Source organism: Sorex araneus, chromosome 5, assembly GCF_027595985.1.
Source record: "Sorex araneus isolate mSorAra2 chromosome 5, mSorAra2.pri, whole genome shotgun sequence".
NCBI lineage: Eukaryota > Metazoa > Chordata > Mammalia > Eulipotyphla > Soricidae > Sorex > Sorex araneus.
Window position 1 is genome coordinate 40,141,478 of NC_073306.1, and position 15,460 is coordinate 40,156,937.

The 15,460-nt window shown below is 58.3% G+C and overlaps 1 protein-coding gene across 2 annotated transcripts in view; it reads left to right on the forward strand.

The window, feature by feature from the left end:
• The window catches only part of COL8A2 (collagen type VIII alpha 2 chain), a 25,405-nt gene continuing 9,945 nt past the window's right edge, over positions 1-15,460 (forward strand). Inside the window, exons 1-2 of one of the 2 annotated variants that reach the window (XM_055139632.1) lie at positions 15-44; positions 11,137-11,181. The gene's annotated coding sequence lies outside the window, so the exon portion shown is untranslated. Of the gene's footprint in view, positions 45-11,136; positions 11,182-15,460 lie in introns of both variants that reach the window. The other variant, XM_055139633.1, reaches the window with a different exon arrangement.

Below are 15,460 nucleotides of genomic sequence, written 5' to 3' on the forward strand. Positions count from 1 at the left end.
CAGAGCGACGCGGAGCCCCGGGCCGGACGGCGCCGCGCCTGCAGGTAACGGCGGGAGGCGGGCAGGGGCGCCCGGGCCGGGGGTGGGCGCGCAAGGCCGTCGAGGAAGCCCCCAGCGGGAGAAAGAGCCGGTCCCCTCAGCTGCCACCTGCAAAGGGGGCACCGCCGGGCGACCCAGCTTCCTTCCAGGGTGCGGGAGAGGAGTGGGAGGGAGGGGGCGACAGCAGGAGGAGCCCGCCGTGTCGCCCACCCCGTGCCCCACCTCTGCCGGGCTGCTTTGCCGGCCTTCCAGGCCCTGCTCCAATTGCCGGGGGTCCCTTCCATGTCAGGGCACCTGGCTGCACCCCCCAGTTGGAGACTGACCTGAGAAACGGCTTTGCCAGTGGCTGGCAGACCCCAAGGGCCTGTGGCAGGGCCTCAGAGGGAGGTCAGAAGTTCTCAGAAAAGCCCCTCCACCCCAACTCTCTGCTCTGGGGCTGGAGACCTGGGAGCCCCCTAGGGAGAGGCTGAATGGGGTGTTGGGAGGCCCAAGTGTGTGCATGTGTACATGTGTGCATGTGTGTATGTGTGTATGTGCGTGTGTGCATGTGTGTGTGCATGTGTGCGCACGCGTGTGTGTGTCTGTGCATTAGTGTGTGCATAAGTGTGTGTGTGTGTATGCGTGTCCATCCGTGTATCCCTGTGAGCCAGTGAGGCAGTGTCTGTGGAATGTGAGGACAGCAGCTCCCTGGTTACTGCCCTGCGCTGGCCAGTGTGTGCTCCGGAGATGTGCAGAGCCTCGGGCAGACTTGCCTGTGGCCTCCTCTGGGTGCCTGGCAGCGCACTGGCCTCCCCACTGCTGCCTTCTGTGCCGCTTGCAAAAGTCCCGAGGCCTCTCCATGGCTCAGGCAGCTGCCTGGGAGCTGCCAGGGGTGAAGGGTGGGGATGAACGCGGGGTGAGGCACTCCGAGGTGCCCCTGCAGGGACTAGAGGGGCGTCTCCATCCATTCTAGGGAGGAGGAGAGGGCCTGGGGGGCACCTGGGGAGTTGGTTGCCTCAGTCAGGGTGGGGGAGGCCCCGCTGAACACTTATGCACCCTCACTGTTCCTCCAGTGGGAACGAGCATACACCCAGCTGGGCTCCCTGTCAGCCTCACAGACTACCTCGTAATGTGCTCACACATGCACACACAAGGCTTGCACACACAAAGAGGCTCACACGTGCACACACATCACACACTTGCCCAGGCACACGCGCAAGGCTTGCACGCACACGTGCACACACCCGAACACCTGCAGACATATGGCAGGCCCCCATACCTGGCCACTCTTACCGGCAGGAGGCCACACGGCTCACACGCCCAGACACACGCACTACCGTCTCTGTCCATCCCGTGCGTGGGCATGGGTTCACTCCGGCTATGAGGACTAGGAAAGGAAATTAGTCGGGGAGCAGGGGGATGGGCAAGCACAACAGCTGAGGCCGAGGCCTGGGCACTCCGCCCCTGCCCCCTCGCTCCCACCATGTCAGCCCCCAGCCCACTGCGGAGCCCTGACAGGCTTCCGAGGAGCCCTGGGCACTGGCAGAAGCATAGCCACCTCTCGTGGGGGTGCAGTTGTCTCAGGGTGCGGGGACAGGGGGTGTGGTGGAAGGGCTGAGTCAGGCTGGGGGTGTCCAGGGAGAATGAGGGCCTTGATAGGTGCAGGGGTGGGTTGGGGGAGCACAGCCAGCAGTGGGGGACTCTGAGTAACAGCTGGCCCCCTGCAGGACCGCGGATGGACTCACTACTGCTCAGAGGTCTAATGTCCAAGAGTCTTGTCGCGGGGGGTGGAGGGGTGTGAGGCACAGAGGGATGTAGCCCCTGAGGGGGCAGGAGAAATGAGCTGGGAGGGCCCGAGGGATAGCACAGCGGGGAGGGTGTTTGCCTTGCACACGTCAGACCTGGGTTCAGTCCCCAGCATCCCACATGGTTCACCGAGCCCAGCAGGAGTGGTCCCTGAAGACAAACAACCCCCCAGAGGGAAGGGGTATAGGGTATGGGGGCTTGGGCCACACCCAGCTGTGTGTAGGGGTGCTCTGGGGTTGAGTGGTGACAGTGATGCTCCCTCCGGGCTGTGGTGCCGGGATTGAGCTAGGTTCGGGCGGGAGCAAGGCAAGCGCTTTAATCCCCGAGCAGGCTGGCCAGAGTCGGAGGAAGGTGGTGGGAGCTGAGGCGGGCGGCTGTGGGTGAGAGTGGAACATAGAGGGAGCGAATTGCCGGGAAGGGGCGACAGGCCAGGACTGGCTGGGAGGCAGAGAGTGACCCTTGCGTCTGGGAGGGCTGGGGCATGTACAGAGCTGGCTGTGGGTGGCCCTGTGTCATATATGTGCGTGTGTTCCCAGAAATTATCCGGGGGGTCAAGCTTCCAGAGAGGAATCAACCCCTAGCCTGCCGGGTGCTCCGGACACTGCCAGGGCGGGCTGGGGTGGACAGTGGCTCTGAGTAACTCAGACCTGGGTTACCTTCCAGTGACCCTTCCCTGGGCGGAGTGTTTGTTAGGATTCTTGGAAAGTTTCGAACTGGGAGGAGATGGTGCCCAGCCCACATGTCTGGGCTGAGAGTTTGGGCTCTTGGAGAGCAGAAAGGGGTGGCAGAGGGTTTGTGCCCTGGGGTGAGTCGCGCTGGCTTCATTGGCCTGTCTCAGGGCAGGGAGTTTGGACACTCGGGGGAGACCTTGCTCAGGGTGGCACAGCAGCCGGCAGCATAGTGGCCGAGGCTTGGGGCCACAGGCCTCTGGTTGGGCATCAGGGAGGGAAGAGGGTGGAGGGAGAGCCCCTCTTCCCCTGTGCTTCTCTGATGTCAACCTTCCTTCCCCCGGGGGACAGGGGTGGCCCTGACCAGAGTACGCTGGGCACCTGTGGTATGTAGGCCCTACCTGCAGTGCCACTGAGTCCTTGTGTGATGCAGCAAGGCTGGGCTCATTAGCCCATTTCACAGAGGGGGAAGTAGAGGCCAGATGGGTGTATAACCTGCCACATGTCACCTTGGTGGGGTCCAACTGGTATCAGGTTTGTGAAGAGAGGCCACTCACATCCTTCCTGTTGTCCTCAGCTCTCTCCCCTGTGTGTGGTTGGGGGGGGGGAACAGAAGCCTCCTTCTTCACGGCCGTGGGGTAGCAGCCATTTTCACAGCCCAAGGGGGCTTCGGGGTTGAGCGTGTGTGTGGAATGCAGAGACTCAGTCCCGGGAAAGCCAAGCCAAGAGAGAGCCCAGCCCAGTGGGGACGGGGGCAGGAGGGGGCCCTGGTCTCTGGGAGCCTGTGGTGGCCTTGTGAGGGGCCGCCTCTGGCAGGAAGGGGTGCGTTGCTGAGGTATCGGCTCTGCCCCTGTCTGCGGTGTGACCGCAGGCGAGTGCCCCCCCGCCCCCGCCTCCTCTTCATTCCGTCCCTGAGAGGGAGGAGACTGTGGGGGTGTGGAGGGACCTGTGTCCTGAGAGGGTCCGGGACAGCACCCCTGTGGCGGCACAGGGGCACCGGAAACGCCTTCCGTCTGGCCCGTCCCGCCCGCCGCGCGTGGGCCTCCCAGCCCGGCTCCCTCTGACGGGCGACCGTGGCTGGGCTCCTGGCAAGCATTCTTTCCATAGTTCCCCAGCACAGCAAATCCGGCTGCTTAGCCGGGAATGCAGCGCGGCCTCCTGCAGTGGCGGGCGGGCGAGGGCGGGGGAGCGCCTGAGGATCAGGTAGAAGGGGGGTCACAGGGGGTGCGGAGCCCCCCCGCCCCGCTACACAACACACGCCTCAGCAGTCTGCCGTGGATCAGCGCGGGCCCAACTTCTGGGCAGCTGCCCCTGGTTGGCTGGGAGCACTTGAGCCTATGACTTCTCCTTCTGTGCCTCAGTTTCTCGCCCTGTCCAGTGGGGCATCAGGAAGCTTCGGGGAGGTGTCAGGGCGGTGATGATTCGAACAGGAGTGGAGGCTGCTCTCTGCAGGCACCGTTTGCGGTGAGACCAGCTTGTTTACTCTCCCGAAGGCTCCAGGAAGTGGTGCGCGTCCTCATTTTATTGGGGAAGCAGCTGGACAGGGCGAGCGCGGTCACATGCTCGGGAGAGGCCGGGCTGGGCGGACACTGCAGCTGCTGCCAGAGTGTTTCTTCAACTAACCGGATTTTTTTTTTTTTTTGTCATTATTGTTGTGGGAACTCACACCCATGGCCACAGCCAACGGTGCCAGGGATCCAACCCCGGGCCTTGTGTGTGTCAGGCATGTGTCCTACCACTTGAGCCGTTTCCCTACTCCCCACCAAGGTTTCTGATGCTTGCTTTTGTTTGGGGGCTATCCCTGGCTTGTTCCTGGCAGTCCTCGGGGCATGTGGTGCTGCGGTGAAACCTGGGTCTGTAAAGGCGAGTACTCCAGCCCTCTGAGCCCAGCCCTTGCTAGGGTGGTTTTATTTTTTTGTGGGATGGGGAGTTTGGGTCACACACATTGGCGCTTTGAGATTACTCCTGCCTCTGTGCTCAGGGCTCTTTCTAGTGGGGCTTGGGAACCAACCATAAATTGGACTGGATCAACCTGGGGCCAACCCCCGGCAGAGCACCCTGGCCTTGTGCTAAATCTCCAGCCCCCACTGGAAGTTTTTTGTTTTTGTTTAGTTTTGGATCCCACTTAATGGTGCTCAGGGCTTCTTCCTGCCTCCTCTGAGCTCAGGGGTCATTCCTAGTGGGTTTGGGGGACCATAGGAAGTGCTGGGAATCAAACATGGGTTGGCCATGTGCCAGGTAGGCACCCTACCCGCTGCACTATCGCTCCGGCTCTGCCACTAGGATATTTTAAGCAGGAAGCTTAGAGAGGCCCCCCGTCCCCCGCTGCACCCCCAGTGTTCCCAGCTTGGCCATCAGCATCTCAGTTTGGAAAGTTGGGGCAGGGAAGTGGGCCTGAGGCTGTGGCCAACCACCTCCAGGAGCCCCCAGCTCTCAGCGGGCAGGGGTGCAGACTGCCCCACCCACATCTGCCTGGGATTTAGCTGGCAGCGGGCTCTGTGCAAGGAGGGAATGTCACCAGGGTAGGGGCCCCGGAGATTAGGGAAGGAGCTGGGGGTGGGGGTTGGCAGCAGTGCACTGCTTAAAGTGGGTCTGGGCACTTGCTGGCATGCCCTCGGCTTCCTATTCTGCAGAACTGTGGGGGCTCTGGGTGCTGGAGCTGGCCACTCACTCCGCGCTTTTGCTGGCCCCGTTGCCATTTGGGTGGAGGGCACCATGGGGAGAAGCACGGCAGGCTCCTGCAAGCCCACGCATCCAGGGGTTCAGCCGTTTGGAGGTACGCAGGCCCCGAGTCTCCTGGCCCTGGAGTTCCGGAGAAGGGCGTCCCTCTCCGGCCTTCCGTGATCCCCTGTAAAAAGAAAGATGGACAGCTTCCCACAGAGCCTGGCATCATGGGTGACTGTGACAGAAATGCAGACCTGGCCAGCCGCAGCCCTGACCATGTCCCTCCTGGCAACCGTCCACGGCTCCCCAAAGCCTTCCAGAGGATTGAGCATTTGACATTCAGGTCTCCCGTGACAGGATTGTGGGCACGTTGGGTAAAATAATGCCTTGAGCACGTCTTGTGCATAGGATGTACTGGGGATTTAGAGACCCGAAGAACAGTTATTATTGTCACTCTGGGGACCATGGCACCCTGTCCCCCACCCTCACGTGTTGTGCTGGGGACCGAGGCTTCACTATTTGAGCCACGTTTCCAGTCTAGGCCATTATTTCATTATTATTATAATTTGGCTTTGGGGTCACACCCAGTGGTCCTTAGGGGTTGGTCCTGGTGGTGCTCAGGGGACCATAAAGTGTTGGGCTGGACCTGGTCCTCCTGCATGCAAAATGCACACTTCAACCCTTTGAGGTCTCTCTCTTTTAAACAATTTTTAAATTTGGGGGCTGGAGAGCTAGTACAGAGGGTAGGCCACTTGCTCTGTATGTGACTTGACCTAGGTTCAATCCCTGGGATCCCATATGGTCCCCTGAACACCCCCACCCCCCGCCCCGTAGGAGTAATTCCCACGTGCAGAGCCTGAAGTTACCCTTGAGCATTGCTGGGTGTGGTCCAATCCCCCACCCCAAAAAATTAAACATATTTTTTTGAGGGACTGGAGAAATAAGGTAGTGAGAAAAGCACTTGCCTTGCATGCAGCTGACCCATGTTCAATTCCTGGCCCCCTAAATGATCCCCTGATCCCCTCTCGCAGTGATCCCTGAGCCCAGTCAGAAGTAAGCCCTAAGCACTACCAGGTATGGCCCAAAAACCTTGAGTAGTGCCAAGGGGCCGCTAGCAGCTCGTTGCTGGTGGTGTTTGGGGACCATGTGGTACTGGGAACTGAACCCAGGGCTCCTGCAAAGGGCACACAAATCCTCCGATTGACCCTTCTCCCTGGCCCAGACAAACACCCTGCCAGGCAAACATCCTCCCAGCTGTCGTGACATTTCTGGTACCTCTGCTGTGCTAAGGCCCCGTTCTGGGCCATCTCAGTGATGATATCACTTAATCCTCGCAACCACTCAGTTTAGTAGGCACCTCATCTTCCCTTATTTGCAGAAGAAGAAACCAAGGGACAGAGTGGTTAAGTGTCACAGCTCCAGAGAAGCTGAATTTGAACCTAGATGGCCGGTTCCAAAGCTTGGGCTCTTTGCAATCCACTTCACAAATTTGAGTGAGAAGAGTTGATGGGGGTCAACCTGGGAGGTGCTTTAAATGTCAAGAACAGAGACCCTGTCCCTCTTAAAGTTGCCTGACCCCCTGTCCTTTCCACCCAGGTGGAAAAACAATGGTCTATGGGACCCAAGTGATAGTCAGCAGGTAGGTTATTTGCCTTGCACGGTCAACCCAGGTTCAATCCCCAGCATCCCATAAGATCCTCTGAGCACTGCCAGAAATAGATTCTGAGTGCAGAGCCAGAAGCAACCTGTGAGCATCACTGGGTGTGGCCCATAAATAAAAACCAACCAGTGGGTGCCTGAGTGATGGTGGGTAGGACATTAGCCTTGCACATGGCCGATCCAGGTTCAATCCCCAGCATCCCATATGTTCCCCCAAACGTCTCCAGGACTAACTCCTGAGTGCAGAGCCAGAAGTAACCCCTGAGTACCTCCAGGTATGACCCCAAAAGTTAAAAATTTTAAAAAACCAACCAACCAAACAATAACTATCTGTGGGGGCCGGAGAGATACTACAGTGGTTAAGGTGCTTGCCTTGCATGCAGTCAACCCAGGTTTGATCCTTGGCACCACATACGGTCCCCTGAGCCCACCAAGAGTGATCCCTGAGCACAAACCCAGGAGTCAGCCCTGACCACCACCGGGTGTGGCCTAAAAATCAAACAGACCATAAAAAAAAGTGGTCATGGGGCTAGAACGATAGCATTTGCCTCACATGCACCCAACTTGGGTTTGACCCTTGGCAGCATGTTTGGTCCACCAAGCCCCACCAGGAATGACCTCTCAGCTGGGTGTGGCCCCAAAACAAAACAAAACAAAACAAAACGCAAACCTTGCGGGCTGGGCTGGAAAGACAGGACATCGGGTAGGGCGTTTACTTTGCATGCAGCTGACCCAGGTTCTATCCTCGGTATCCCATATGGGACCGCCAACTCCACCAGGAGTCAGCCCTGAGCCAAACAAACAAAATCCTACCAAAAACACCCAACCAAAAGTTGTCATGTACGATTAGTTTGTTCATTTGTTGATCTTCATCTAATTTTTTCCCTCCCTTTTCTCCTTCTCCTTCTCCTTCTCCTTCTCCTCCTTCTCCTTCTCCTTCTCCTTCTCCTTCTCCTTCTCCTTCTCCTCCTCCTCCTCCTCCTCCACCTCCTCCTCCTCCTCCTTTTCCTTCCTCTTCCTCTTCCTCCTCCTCCTCCTCCTCCTGTTTCTTCTTCTTCGTGCTCAGGCTTTACTCTTGGCTCTGCTCAGGAATTACTCCTGGTGGGCTCAGGGACCCTTTGGGGTGTTGGGGTTGATAGCATGGAAGGCCAGCACCCTACCTGCTTTACAGTGGCCCCTAGATTTTATTGATTTTTGTTAACTTTTAAATTTGTTTTTGAGCCACACCCAATGGTGCTCGAAGCTTACTCCTGGCTCTGCTTTCAGGGATCACTCCTGATGGGCTGGGGGGGGGGGCGGAACATATGGGTTACAGGGGATCGAACCTGGGTTGGCTGCTGCATGCAAAGCAAGTGCCCTGCCTGCTATACTATCTCTCCAGCCCCTAGACTTTATTTAATTTTTTTAAATTTAAGTTGTTGTCTTTTGGGTCTTACCCGGAGATGCTCAGGGGTTATCCCCTGATTCTGCACTCAGGAATTACTCTTGGCAGTTCTTGGGGGACCATATAGGATGCCAGGGGGTCGAACCTGGTCGGCCATGTGCAAGGCAAATGTCTTATCTTCTATACTATCACTCTGGACTCTTTAATGAACTTTTTAGAGCAGTTTTAATTTTTGAGATTTTTATTTTTCATCAAAAAATTGAATTATAGGGGCTGGAGCGATAGCACAGCGGGTAGGGCGTTTGCCTTGCACGCGGCCGACCCGGGTTCAATCCCCAGCATCCCATATGGTCCCCTGAGCACTGCCAGGAGTAATTCCTGAGTGCAGAGCCAGGAGTAACCCCTGTGCATTGCCAGGTGTGACCCAAAAAGCAAAAAAAAAAAAATTGAATTACAGTGGTGTACACAGTTATAAAGTTGTTCATGACTGAGTTTCAGTCATATAATGTTCCAACACCCGTCTTTTCACCAGTGTACATTTCCCACCACCACTGATCCCAGTTTCCCTCCCCGCCCGCCTCTATGGCAGGCACTTCTCTCTCTCTCTTTCTCTCTCTCTTTCTCTCTCTCTCTCTCTTTCTCTCTCTCTTTTTAATAGGCACTAGAATTCCCATAATCATTAAATCATTTTTATCCCTGGAGCCTGTTCATATCTGGTCCCTTCTGTCATTTGAGCCTGGACAGATAACCTCTCCCTGTCACACCCCGGTAAATTCATGTTCATATTTCAAAGCTTCGGCTCGCTCCCCAGTGCCTCGTGGTGGGGTGTGGGCAGGGCTGGTGTTGCTGGGCTTGACCGGGGCTGCGAGCACCCCCTGTCCAGGCTCCTTGGGCCGGGCTGGGTCCCCTGAGCATCATCTCCTGAGCCGGCCTGGCTCACGGTGTGCAGAGTGCCGGGGGCAGAGGCCGGGCGGCGGCGGAGCTGGAGGGGGCCCCGGGATCCGCTGTCTGCTTGGACAGAGACACACAGGCCTGGGGTGTCAGAGTTTCCATGGGGGCAGGCAGAGGCGAGCAAGCAGCTGGGGGAGAGAGTGACGCGGTCAGCAAGGCCTCCGTGCCAGCCGGGCTGCCCCTCCCCCACACCCACCAGGAGTCACATCTGGGCCTGGACCACAGCCCCGGGTCCCCCAAGTCCCCTCAGCTACGGGACCTTAACTAGGGCATCAGGCTGCACTGAGGCAGAAGTGGGGAGCCGGCTCTCCCGTGGTCTGGCCACGTCACTCCTCACTTGACAACCTTGTGTGGCCCCCACTGGCGCCCAGAGAAAGGCCTGACACACTCAGGGCTCCTCGAAGGGAATGAGCCCTGCTTATCCCCGCGCCCAGGGCCCTCTCTGCCCTTCTGGCTTCCTTCTGCCAGAAACTCCTGTTCTTTGCCCTTCAGACTCCTCCCAGCCACAAAACAGGCCTTCATGAAGGACCCAGCTTCACTGTTGCTTCCTCCAGGAAGCCTTCTGGGGAAACAGTGGAAGGCAACATGCTCTTAGGGCCCAGAGATCATGTAATGTCTCCTGCTAATTGGGGGCAGGTAAGTGTGTGAGTATACGTGTGTGTGTGAGCACATGTATCTGTGTGAGAACATGTGTGTGCCCATGTGTGAGTATGTGAGCATGTGTGTATGTCTGTGAGTGACTGTGTATCTTGTGTGAGTGTGCACATGCATTTGTATGTGTGGGAGTGTATATCGTGTGTGAGTGTATATGTCTGTATATGTATGTGTGTGCATGTGTGTGAGCATGTATGCCTTTGTGAATGTGTGAGCATGTATGTCTATGTGATGGTATATGAGTGAGAGTGTATGTCTATGACTACATGTGTATGTGTGAGTTTGTGTATATGCCTGTGAGTAAATTATGTATCTGTGTGTGACTATGTGCGTGTATGAACATGTATGTCTGAGTGCATGATTACGTGTATGCATGTTTGTGTGTGCGAATCTGTCTATGTGAGTGAGTGAGTGTGAGTGTGTATGTCTGTGTGAACAAGCATATGAGTGTGTATGTGTGTGCATTAGTGAATGTGTATCCTGTGAGTGCATGACTGCATGTGAGTGTGTATGAGCATGTATGTCTGTGTGAGTGGATGACTACAAGTGTGCATATATGTCTCTGTGTATGTGCATGTGTGTGAACATGTATGTCTGTGAGTGAGCAAGTGTGAACGTGTATGTGTGCATATGTGAGTATGTCTGAGTGCATGACTGCATGTGAGTGTATATGAGCATGTGTCTGTGTGACTACATATGTGTATATCTGTGTGTACATGTGAGTGTGTATGTGAACGCGTGAATGTGTGTATGAGCATGTATATATATATCTGCGTATGTGAGCAAGTGTATGAGCATGTATGTGTGTGCATGACTGAGCTTGTATGTCGGTGAGTGCATGACTTGTTTATATGTGTGCATGTGTGTGAGTGTGTAAGCATGTGTGTGTGCATGTCTGTGAGTGCATGACTGCGTGTGTGTATGGGCATGTCTGTGTATGACTACATTACATGTTTAGGTGTATGTCTGTGGGTGCACATGTGTATCTGAGTGTGTGGCATGTCAGAAATCTGTGTCCCCAGGCCAGGCTTGAGGACAGCTGGACAGCAGGTGTGTCCCAAGCAGAAACCCTAACTCTGGGAAGGGGTCGCCCCAGCTCAGGGCCAGACATGGAGTAGGCGCCCAGACAGGCTTTCCCGCGGGACTGGGCACTGAGAACTATATGCCCCGACCAGCAGGCACCCCGTGGGCATTGACTAGAGGGCATCCGCGGGTGTGGCACACGGCTCCCGTCCCTGGTCCCCGGGCAGAAGCCCCTGGCCTTGAGCTGAGCAACTCAGGACAGGAGGCAGGAAGCTGACTTCTCCCTCCCTCTGTCTCCTTCCTCCTCAGGCCGCACCTCTGCTGGGACCTTCAGAGGCCCCTCTGCCCGGCCAGGTAAGCTGGACTTGCAGGTGACCGCAGCTCCTGCCGCCTGGGCTGTGCACCGTGGCCCAGCTCGGAAGCAGCTTGTTCTCATTTGTGAACTGCTCGGCCCGGCTCCTTGGCGCGGCCTGGGCTTGGCCTGCTCGGGTGCAGTGGCCTGGCCGCGCTCCCGCCGGCCCCCTCCCGGCCCAGCCAGCCTCTCCTGCTGCCGCCGGGCCGCTCCGCCACCGCACGGGGAAGCCGTGAAGGCCCAGGAATCTTGGCAGACGTGGGAGCCGAGGGCGGCGGGTGGCGCTCCGGAAAAGGCTGCAAATGCGAACCAGAAGGCCAGGGATGGGCTGCGCGGAGGAGGCCCCGCCTGGCCGGGCCGGGGGCTGGGGGAGCTGGGGCGGGGGGAACCCGAGCTGTCTGAGGCACGTTCTGGGAAGCCGGGATGGCACCAAGGAGAACCGAGTGTCCTGCTGTGTTGCTGCCCTGGGCTGCCCCAGTGGGGCCTCTCCCGGCCCACAGCCCCCGCCTCGTCCTGAGATGCACCTTCCTGGCGAGGAGAGCGGTGACTGACTCAGAAATGGGTTGAGGTGGGCTCCTGGGAAGAGGATCTGTTCTCCAGCTGGGAGGGATGCCCAGCCTGAGCCCCCCTCCAGCTCGGAGCTGAGGCCTCGAGCAGAGCCCGGAGAAGAAGGGGTCTCAAAGTAGGGATCTCACGAGAAGCTTCCCTGTGAGGTCTGGCTGGAGGGGGAGGTAGAGTTGTCAGAGGCCTGGAGTTGGAACATCTGGCTAAGCACCTACTTTGGGGCAGGCCCCCGTCAGGTGAGGTGAGGTTCGCAGAAGAGGGGCTGTTGTCTGCTAGGGGGAGCTACCTGGTCTTCAAGAGGTGGGGAGAGCCGCTTGGAGGAGGAGGCATTTTTTGAGTCTCCTCAAAATTGTGTGTGTGTGTGTGTGTGGCAATGCTGAGGGCTTCTTCCTGACTCTGTGCTCAGGGATCACTGCTGATGGGGCCCAGGGGACCATATGGGGTGCTGGGGATCAAACCTCAACCAAGGCAAGTACCTGACTGTATCTTTAGCCCCTTGAGTTCAGACTTAAACAAGGAGTAACATATTTGCCCGGAGGAGAAAGCTAGCGAGGGTCATCTGGGCAATGGGGATCATGCAGATGGAGGTGGGCGGGTGGGCACAGAGGGACATGGAGCAGCTTGGGGTGTCTAGATTCAGGGATGCAGTTGACACCCCTCATTTCCTAAATGAGGGAACGAGGGATTTCCCCCTCTAAAGTGACGTTCATAGCCTCTGTTCAAAACCTGCCAGGAAGTAGTGTGTGTGTGTGTGTGTGTGTGTGTGTGTGTGTGTGTGTGTATGTTTAAATTCCCAGTCCTTATTTGTCCCTCTAGTTCGTGACCCACCAGACCCAGGGCTCTCAGGGCGGGCTCTCCCCAGGGTTACCCCTCCTTCTGGGCCTGCTGCAATTTCCCTGCCCTTTTCAATGCTGCTTCTCAAGCTGAGCCCCTGAAGTTTGAGTGTCTCCGCAGGGGTGCAGGGGGCGCAGGGGAACTGAAGCCTGGTGGGGAGACTGGTTAGGGGGCCACCTGTCCTGCCCAAAGCCCTGAGAGCGGTAGCTCGCCCCTCCCCCCTCCTGTCTGACTCTCAGACCCCAGACCGTTGGAGAGTGCTCCTCACACCTGCACCTTACTTTTTTTTTTTTTTGCTTTTTTTGGGGGGTCACACCCAGCGATGCTCAGGGGTTACTCCTGGCTTTGCACTCAGGAATTACTCCTGGCGTGCTTGGGGGACCATATGGGATGCCGGGGATCGAACCCGGGTTGGCTGTGTGCAAGGCAAACGCCCTACCCGCTGTGCTATCGCTCCGGCCCCTGCACCTTTCTTTTTTCTTTTTGGGTCACACCTGGCGACGCACAGGGGTTACTCCTGGCTTTGCACTCAGGAATTACTCCTGGCGTGCTTGGGGGACCATATGGGATGCCGGGGATCGAACCCGGGTTGGCTGTGTGCAAGGCAAACGCCCTACCCGCTGTGCTATCACTCCAGCCCCAACACCTGCACCTTTAATTCCGAGGCATTCGGAGTCTCATTCTAACTCTGTCTTGTAAGACTGGAGCTCAGAAAGGGGGTGGGCAGGGAGAGACTGGGGGAGGGGGCTTCAGATGCTGTGACTGGGAGAGAGGAGAGATGCCAGCCCAAAGCACCTGGATTTGGTGACAGAAAGGGGGAGGCACATGCTCCTGCCCCCCGCCCCGCGCCCCAGCAGGCTGCTCCCCGCGCCTCCCCCGGGTCTCAGAAGCCAGAGCAGGGGAGGGTCAGAGCTGAGCTCAGTGATCAGCTGCATCTGGGGGTGGACCCCACCCTGTGTGGGGTCCAGAGCAGCTGTACGGTTAACGGGGACGATAGGCAGTTTGGCGAACGTGACTGGGCGGCTGGGATGTGCTATTCCCTGGGCTGCAGCAGGGAGGCGAGGAGGAAGGGGTAAGGGGGCAGAAACAGGGGGAGCTTTGTGGGACTGATCAGGGGCCCGAGGGCGAAAGGACAGGCTCTTCAGGAGAGTTGTGGGGGCTCCTGGGCATGGGTGCAGTGGGGAGCGGCGGGGCGGGGCCGGCTGGGTGTTTGAGCAGTCAGGAGGCGGGAGAGGCAGTAGCAGCAGGTGGAAGGACGCACAGTCCAGGTGATGGCAGGGATGAACCTGCGACGGTGACTGCCGGGAACCTTCACAGAGAGGAGCCACGAGGCCTGGGCTGGCCCGAGGCAAGCCTGGCTCTGCAGAGCCAGAAGCCCGAGGATCCTGTCCAGGAGAGAGAGCGCCTGGCCGCCGGCCGGGGGTTTGGTGTGAGAAGATGGGAATGTGGGTTGGGGGGCTTGGTGGGGAGCAGAGGGATAGGGAGGGGACACGATTTTTTCTAGATGCTTGGCTGAGGAATGTTGAGGAACGTTGGAGGAGGGTGGGGGAGTCGGGGGCTCCCCACGGGTGGTGGTGGGTGGGGTGGGAAGTCCCTCTCTGGCCTGTCAGGACCCATCACTCCTGCAGCCCTGCGCACTGAGCACTGACTTCAGAGAACTTCCTGAGCTGTTTAGGGCGGAAGGAGAGGTCTCTGCAGTAGGTGCCAGGCGCCTCTATGGGGACTTGTGCCAGGAGGGTCGCAGGACAGGGCACGCCTGGCGGGGGCCCTCCTTCCCCAAGAACATCTCTGAAGGAATGAGAATCCAGGGCCTGGGGGACCTCCAAGAGAGCTGATTGGGGCGCCAGATGGAGAGATGCTGCGCCCTCTGGGACCCCAGACAGAGATCAAGAGAGGGGAAGGGAGGGACGGGGAGGAAGGGCAGGAGCGGGAGGGAGCGAGAGCTGCCTTGCCATGCCCTGTCCTGTGTGTGTGTGTGTGTGTGTGCGCATGCATGTGTGCCTGTGTGCATGCCATGTCTTGCCTTGATGTGCCCTACTGTGTGTGTGTGTGTATGTGTGTGTGCGTGTCGTGCTCTGCCCTGCTGTGCTGTGCCCTGCAGTGTGTGTGTCATGCCCTGCCTTGATGTGCCCTGCCAAGTGTGTGCATGTGTGTGTATGTGTGCGCTGCGTGTGCGTGATGTGCCCTGCTGCGTGTGTGTGCCTGTGCCATGCCCTGCCTTGATGTGCCCTGCCCTGTATGTGTGTGTGCGTGCAACTGTGCTGTGCTGTGCCCTGCCGTGTGTGTCATGCCCTGCCTTGATGTGTCCTGCTGTGTGTGTGTGTGTGTGTGTGTGTGTGTGTGTGTGTGTATGTGCGCACGCGCGCATGCACCGTGCCCTGCCGTGCCGCGGGCTGTGAGTCAGGAGCCCGGCAGAGGATCAGGAGAGGCCCCGCTCCTGTTCCGCAGAGCCGTCTCCACCACAGGAAGCGTCTCACAGCATACCTGCGGTTTGGCGGCTGCCTGAGCTCCCTGCAGCCGCCAGTCTGGGGTGGGGTAGGGGGCTTGGAGCGGCAGGAGCCTGTGCGGAGCCTGGTCCAGCCACGCCCCAGCGCCGTCTGCGAGGAGTCTGGGCCCCCCCAACTCGGGCTCCCGTAGGTCCGGACCCCGAGCGGCACCCTAGAAATAGGCACTTCCCCCCTTCCCCCACGGGACGCTGTGAGGTACTGAGGCTCCTTCCCCTGGGGAGAAGCAGCGTTGACGGCCACGCCAGCGCTTCCTCCCCCCTTGGTCTGAAAGACCCCAGAGCACCACCCGCGCCCAGTCAGCCTCCCTGGCCGCTGGGAGGAGGCCGAGCAGCCACAAAACGCTGACTTGGACAAAATGCTGTTTTACGGGGATTTG